The sequence below is a fragment of the Diadema antillarum genome, unplaced genomic scaffold (assembly GCF_040938485.1).
Source record: "Diadema antillarum isolate AM-2024a unplaced genomic scaffold, OU_Dant_1.0 seq00000586_RagTag, whole genome shotgun sequence".
Lineage (NCBI taxonomy): Eukaryota > Metazoa > Echinodermata > Echinoidea > Diadematoida > Diadematidae > Diadema > Diadema antillarum.
In genome coordinates, this window is record NW_027271520.1 from 2,519,675 (window position 1) to 2,528,335 (window position 8,661).

Genomic DNA, 8,661 nt, shown 5'->3' on the forward strand with positions numbered 1-8,661 from the left:
CCTATGTATACAACGTCATATTCATTCATTTCATTTATTCCCGGTTTCATTTCTAACAGACGCCAGTCAGAGTAAAACATTTACACGAATACAATGTCATAATAATGTACTTGCACAAAATCAGAACAGTATTCAAAATAAAGGAAAGCATTGTGAAGGAAAGTAAAGCATTATATGACGTGACTTTTACGACTTTACAGCAACAAAGCTGTTGGAAATGAAGGGGACTGCTTTTAAAAAAAAGCAATGCTTGTAATTTGTAGTTTTCTCATGAACAAGTGCTAATTACTAAACTTACAAAACTAAGACAGATTGCCTTAAAAACAGAAAGAAAAGACAAAGAAAAGAAACACACACAAACACAAACAAAGAAGCACGAGCAGCTCTCTTATATAGAATGTGTTTGCATTTAGGTGGAGTGAGAGTTGGTCAATGCCAAAATTCGTAGGAGACCTGAGTATTACCTTGGGCTTTACGACCTCGCCACACTGCAATGGCTGCTTTGCAGAATTTTTAAGACTGAAACCTTTTCACTGTCACTGAGAAAAAAAAAAAGAAGCTGAAGAAAATGAGAGAGGGAGAGAGAGAGAGAGAGAGATCGAGAGAGGGGAAAAAAGTGTTTGAGCAAATAGGCTCTCACACTGCCCTGGATAACTGCACTGGAATCCGTACGTGCCACTTGACTTGAAAAACTACAGTGGACACAGTCAATGGTTGGGAAATCGAGAAATCTTTCCGCTAAAAGCAAACAGCAAAGGATAGCTTACTTTACTTCTTAGGTAAATAGAGGTACTCAGTGGCGGACAGACGACCGCACATACAGACTTGGGGGCCTTTACCATTCAGATTCCATGCCGATAACATGAGATTCGCTCGCTGTTTCGGCCTATCAGCGTTAATTTGTTAATGGACGAAACGTCGCCTCATCTTTTGCCCGTTCGCTCTCTTCCGATTGAGCGGGGGATGATGCGGGAGTGATGGAGTGACCTAAGATTACCTGTCGTTAAAGTATCATCAATATCTAGCGAGGTTGGCTGAATCACATTTACGGTCCGGAGACAGAGCGTGGAAAAAGGATTCCGGGTAACATTGCTCATCTGCAAAATTAATGCGGAAAGCCGCGGCGTGTAAGGCGCCTCCACATCAGTAGCAGTGATAGTTATCATTAGGTGTCGATCGGGCGTGTCTTCCAAAGAGCCAGAAAATAATCTACCTAAACCAATCAGTTTCTGCAATAACTGCGACGGTAAGTTGTAAGCCTATGTTATTTGGTCTTCATTTCACTTGTTTTTTTTTTTGTTGTTGTTTTTTTTTTTTTCAAATTCATCACAGCAAAGCGAAACGAATCAATAAACTGCTGCATTGGCCTCCTGGAAAATATTTCATGCCACATGTATATAGCGCACCCAAAAAAATTGTCTTAATGTGACCATATGGTGCGATTTGTTTATGTTTTTGTAATTGTGGTTGCTGCTGAGTGAGAGCAGGGCCGGGAGGCGTGTTTTTTTTTAGACGGCACAGATTGGGGAAACTAAAAATCTATCGGGGACCCTATCCCTAAACCTAACCCTAATCCTAATCCTAACCCTAACCATCAAACCCTAACCCTAACCCTGACCCTAACCCTAACCCCAACCCTAACCCTAACCCTAACCATAACCATAACCAAAAACCCTAACCCAACGTTTTTCCCATAGGTTTAACACGCGCCATGCCCCAATCTGTTCCGTCTTTAAAAAAAACGCGGCCGGGAGAGTGAGGTTAAAAGTTACCCATTTATAGTCCGCTAGGGGGAGATAATTTCTTTTTGAACTTGGCCATAACGCTGTTGTTTTTGCTGTGCACGGAGAGAAATACTAATACACACAAAAACACCCACAGAATCATGTGATATGAATGTGGTGTTGTTTTACTTTCTCTATCATTATTGCGCACATTGTTGTTTATCGAGTTTGTATGTTCTTATGTTCGGTTTGGATATCTGTGATGATACGCCCTTGTTCCAGTCAACATCACCTTCATGTACTTAGTATATAGGCTTACGCCACGAGCGAAAACAACAAGAAGGATGTAAATTCAAAGTCATGAAAACAACAAGTGCAGCATAAAAATCATGTGCAAAACCTGATCGTCTATATCATGTCGTTCCTATTAGTTGTTTGTAACCAAAATCGGATATGAGAAGGTTGTCGTAGAGCGAAGGTAATTTGGTAGTAGGCCAAGTTTAAAGCACCAGCTGCTTTTAATAATAGGCTCCAACTTTATGGCCTTGAGGGGATGGGTGGGTGGGGTGGGGCGGGTGGGGCGGGTGGGGGGGGGGGGGGGGAGGCACCCTCGGTCACGGCCATGCGCGTGATTCTGGTACTGTTGACATGTGATTGTTCACCCTATATTTGCCTGTTCATAATGGTCCTTGCCGTTGAAGACATTCACGTACATTTACTGCATTTTGATCAAACTACGTCTTTTTTACACTCCATAGGTTGACTTAACTGTTCAGTTGTTCCGTTTGTCTTCGCCTTACATGTATTTTTTTTTTTCGGGGGTGCAACATCAGGGTTGGAATGTCCCATGGTCTTGAATTTTGAGTCAGTATGGATGCAGTGAAACAATGTTTTGTGCCTGTCTACACTCAGAAGAAAAACTGAGCTCTCTATTTCATCATAATCGTAAGTTGTGCCTCGATTATTTACAATGTAAATATTATCACTAATCAGTAAGCAACTGCTAATTGAGCTATAGATTTGCATGCACTGTGGGTTTACACACTCGGCGTGATACAGTAATACTTGAACTTGTATGCTCGTGTGTGTTGACGTGCACTTCCCTCGTCTATCTTTTGATGGTATGGTGTCGTTTGGGTTACTGTTGATCATTGTATTCTAGCGCTGGTAAATATAGCTCAGGTATCTGTAATACATTGGGCCGAATGCATAAACGCTAGCAATTGCTTGTGCTAGCCTTTTACTCGAATCCGTATGCATAAAAACAAGCAATTGCTTGCAAGCAGAAGCTTTTGCTAGCAAGCACAAGCTATTGCTTGTTGCCCGCAAGCAATTGCTTAGAGACCAAGCATTTGCTTAAAAACGTATGCATAAAACATACCATTTGCTAGTTCTTGCTAGCAATTGCTTACGATTTTCGAAGCTCTGTAAATGAGCTTGAGCTTTTTTTTAACCGGAACGTTCCCTTTTAAGTATCATTTTCATATTTATGAAAGAAAGACCACACTTGTGAAGGAGTGGTATAAGTCTACAAGAAATTACTCATAAGTAGTGTAAGAAACTTTTTCATTTCAACAACGGGAATGTCCAGTGGTTAGCACGCAAAATGTGATGAAAAACAGGTAGGATGTCTGACTTCGGTGGAGAGCGAGGAGACCTCTCTCCACGTGCGATCTGGCAGATCCGGGCTGCTGTAAGCTGCAGTGATGGGGAATCAGCCAGTAATTCGTGTGTGTGTATGTGTCTGTGTGTGCATTTCATAGCTCTTCTGCTATGTCAGGAAACGTTTCCACACACACATACCCTTTCAAATACATGCTGCCACACTCGCCTTTGTTCTTGTGTTCGCACAGGCGTGACATCCCTTTTGTTGAAATCTTAAGCAATTGCTTGTGCGGGACAAGCAAAAGGTATTGGCATAAGCAAAAGATTATGCATATGGATTTAAGCAATTGCTTGAGCTAGACCTTTTGCTAGACGAGCTTGTGCTTTTGCTTGAAGCAATTGCTTACAAGCAATTGCTTGTTTTATGCATTCAGCCCAATGTATAGGAACAAGTCAAAAGTTCAGTCAAAATGTGATTTGGTTGTTCCGCTGCATGATCTTTGAATAGTTCTGTGTGGCCACAGTGCATTCCTTCTACCACATTCACCCAGGTTGCTAGTGCATATTGTTTTCTCCGTTAAGGGACCAAAATATTGTGGAATCAATTACCTATTCAGTTAAGGCAAATGTCATCTACAAAAACATTCAAATCTGATTAAACTTAAAACGTATCTGTTCCTCCATACACTGAGGACTATAACTGCTGTCTATAATGTTCGGAATAATTCTTTATCTGGTATGTGTTTGTTTGTTGTTAGCCATTTTCTTCTCTGTTGTCATGTTTGAACATCTATATACTGTAAAATCTATCTTTTCATTTTTGAAGCGCCATGAGCACTGAAAGGTGGACCTGTGCGCTATACGGTCTATCGATCAGTAATGATTGGCTGATCGGTTACCACCATCTGCTGTAATTGTACATTGTACATTGACCATTGACAACCTCCGCCCATCCCCCTTGTTCGTCACCTCCTCCCCCTTATACCCACCCTAAAAACCTTCCGCGAGTCTAAGTGCTGGATATAAATAGTGATATGGGTGCCCGGCGTCCCGGCACGTCATTGGAGAAACTGATGTAAACCGTATAATGTCCCCACCCCCCCCCCCCCCCCCTCCCGAAGAAAACCAACAAATACAACGGAACCCTCATCAACGAATAGTGAATCAATCCGAATACAATTTCAGGGTATGAAACTATAACTTATTACCAGATCTTACCAAAAAAAAAAACCATTCGATTTGTTTTAGTGGTCAAAGAGAAAATAAGGATCTTTGTAGAGCATATGAATGTCAGGAATCCCTTACCTCCGAGTTCTGTCCATCGTGTTCACACATTAATGTTCAGTTCCAAGAGCAACCAATTAAGTGCTACACTAAACCTGGAAGAAACAGATCCATAACATGCTTTGCAACGATTCACTTTTCTTTGTGGCCACTCAACCAAATTGAATCAGGTTTTCTGCAAAGTAAGATGTTATATTTTTAGACCCTGAAATGGCATTCAGACAGTTTAATCATATTAAAAGTTATGCAATGTCGAGATCCGATTGCATTCTTCTTCTTCTTCTTCTTCTTCTTCTTTTTTTTTTTTGGGGGGGGGGGAGGGGGACATTCTGTATAATAGCTATTGACCTCTACGCATTGTTCCATCGACAGGGAGGGTCCGCTAATTTCTGCATGGACTAATATAACTGTCTTCTAACCACGTCCAGTTTGATGGAGATGCTTGCGTTTTTCTTTACCTTTATCAAGCTGCTTTCGCAAGAAAAAGTGATTTACTGGCTGCTGATTGGTTTTCTCCATCTGTTGCCATGGTAGCATTCAAATTACTATCCCCATTGGCAAGCGACACAGTGAGTTGGCCCTATACACGTGAATCAGTAATCGTGTTATTCATTATGTTCGTCGATGACATTAATACAGACAAGCAGTTTTTTTTCTTTCGGAAATTCGTATTTCTATAAAACAATTCGCCAGGCTCCTTTCTAAATAGTGGTGGTGATGGTGGGGGGGGGGGGGGGGGCGGGCGGCGGCGGTGGATTCCCTCCCCCGTTTGGTAACCCCTATAACAGTGTTTAGGATTATATTAAACAGAATTTATCAATTTTAATTAAGGGATAGCATCACGTCTGTTGAGAATGAGAAGGGCGTTACGTGGTCTTGAACACAATGGGTTTTGTGGCAACTTAACGCCCTTATCATTCTCAACCAACGATCAGATGTATAAAGTTCTCTATCTATACATATTTCCCATAATCATGTGTTCTGATGAGGAGGGCTATAAGGCACGGCACCGAACCTCCACATGCATGCTGTGATATCGCATAATATCGATAATCTCTCTACATAATGTGACTGGATGTCAAGAACCTTATTCTGGCCTCTGTCACATTAAGGCTCAATGTCGCACCACTGCGAGGAATATCGTTTCAGGGGAATTTTAATCAAGAACAGTCATGTGTCTTATATTGATAATATGATATCATCATTGCTTATGATTTTCATTGACATCAATATTCAGAGATATAGTACACGCTTGTTGGACGCGCTTTCATGATCTTTTCATAATTAGACAACTCCCCACATATAACTGTAACACAGCATAATGATATATGGCCTGTAACTCGACCCTTGAAGCGACGGTATATGACTATAAGGTCGCATCGCATACATTAATTATGATGTTTAGGCATATCATTATCATGAATATATTGCATCAAACAGCATTAACTGCAACGCTATGGACGTACACAGGAGTGTGCACTCTGCATAATGTTCACTCATATAGTGACACATCAGGTAGTATGATAATGCTTGGATCTTGTATTTTGCATGATTATTTTTTATTCTGATTGCCGTGCACCCTGTGAACGAGAATCTACCATCAGCTATTCACGACTTTCTGTTGCCCCTTTGTCTCGTAGCTTAGAATGATATTGACTGAAGATGATTAAACAAGTGGGGTAACAAAAGACGGCATGTTAATCATATTTTGTTACCAACACCGCAACAAAAAATTGTAATCATGTTAAACAAAATGAGCAATGATCACAATGTAGCACATGAAGCGTTTGATCGTAAAACGGGTTGAGAGTCTTTTTTAAAACATTTTAAAGCAAGTCCATTATCAGACAGAACAATACTTTCCATGGGTACCTCACTTGTCTCATAGCAAGGAATACTCTTGACGTTATGATTAAAAATGTTCCTTATCATCAAATTATTTTCTTTTTTTTGTTTAAAAGCTTTAACCCTAATTATTAAACTCAAATTAACATGAATGAGTTGCTTTTTTTGCAAAATCAAATTCTTCATGTACTACTATAATTAAACAAAGATGAAGAGGAGGATAAGAAGAAAAACCTATAAAGAAAAAGGAGGAGCAGAAGAAGAAAAGAAAGAAAAAAGAGGAGAAGAAGAAAAGAAATAAAGAACAAAGAGAACAAGAAAGTTAGTATAATACAGAGCTGGAATGAGACGTTCCATGACATAGAGAGAGAGAGAGGCAAAATGTTTCCTTTATTTAAAATGATCCCAGGTCACACTTTCAAGATCGATCAATCAAATCTTTCAGGGGAAAACACTGACCTGAAACATTTCCTGAAACTATATATTATAAACGAAATAAAGAGCGCATATAAAAAAAAAATTATACCATTCTCATATAACAGCACTTATTTTTTAGTGGTTACTGGTCTGAGATCGGCTCAGATTTTGCATTTCTTTGTGATTGTCTGTTACTGCAGGCATGAGTTAATGATGTGTCAAAAACGCTCAATTCAAGTGTTCAAGACCGGTATTATGGAACATTGTGTCCTTGTATAACAAGCAACAGAAAGAACAGAAATGAATGCGTAGAGGGAAAGCGAAGAATAATTGAAACGTTGTAGTGGAACTCGGTTGCACGGTTGAAAAAAAAAATGGTTCCTGATGTTTGGAAAATAATATGATGATGTGATCGTATGCTACCACAGTTTCCAATATTGTGCAAACGTGAGGTTACAGGCCTTATGTGGAAAAAAAAATGGATTGGAGAAAAAAAAATGAATCCGTAAATCTATTGACTGAATATTTATAGGCCCAAGTGTTATTCATTTTCACAATATTTAATGCATTTTAATGATCCGAAGGTTACATCCCCCCTTTATGACTCAAATAGATGACTAAAGCAGACCTATTCAGGGAATTGCCTCATCTTGAAAAACAAATTAGGCCTATACACAAACCATGGAATTATGAAACCCAAGAAGAGATTTCCTCTACCCAGTTACAGGATCGAGACAGTCAACTCCCCAACCCCACCACCCCTCCTACCACTCACACCAAAACGTTTTTCAGTCTCCCGATAACCAACTGCCAATATAACTGTAGCGGGTCAAAATAGCGTTAAGGCCACCAGTTGTAGTGTGTCAAAATAGACGTGAAATCATGAAGAAATGTTCTCGATCTTGTAACAAACTATACTTGTAGAAATTTGGGAGATAAATTAATGTTGAGAACTGAGACGACGCAAATAAGGTGAAGTGAACGCAATGAAGTCTGGTAATGCTCTGAATTTATTCCGAGGACAACTCGCCCTCGGTAAACTTCTCCATGAACATAATTTACATAAACAATATTTACATATATTCAAATTATCTTATAGCAACCAATAGAAATAAATGGAACAGAGGACTTTAATAAAATGGAGGAGTCTTATTCAATAAATCAACCAATAAGTAAAGAGGGGCATGAGATGATTGAGGGAGGAGGGGGTGATTACGTAATAATGGGAGCTGTCTGGGCTCAACTCAAGAATCAGGTGTGGGATGGAATGAATGAACACACCTGAATAGAGAAAGAATGAAGGTGACAAAACTGAGCAAGAGGAAAGGTATCTGAAGTGATGGTCATGGAGGTGACAACTGAATATCATTAACTTAACTGAATAAATGCCAGACTGCAAGGCAGTGCTGAAAAGCAAACTAATGCAAATGAATGCAAGGTCTAGACAGACAACAAAATGAGAGTAGACAAACCAGGTATGTATACGGCAAAGTAAGCAATGACAAAATAACGGTCCTACATAACGATTGATGGATGGTCATCAAAAGCTTTTACGTCGAATCTTGTGCCTGGTACTCCTTTTTCTGATAAATATGGAAACGACCACCGACCGAGCCCGCTCACAATCAGGTTTAATTGAATGGTGTAAATCGGATGTACGCGTGAAAGTTGTCCATTGGATGCATTTTCCATCACTCACAATAAACTGGTACTGTTAGTGCATGGACCCTACAGGGTCCATGGTTAGTGTTACTGTACGCGTCTCTCTAGGTAGCTAGCTCTGCCT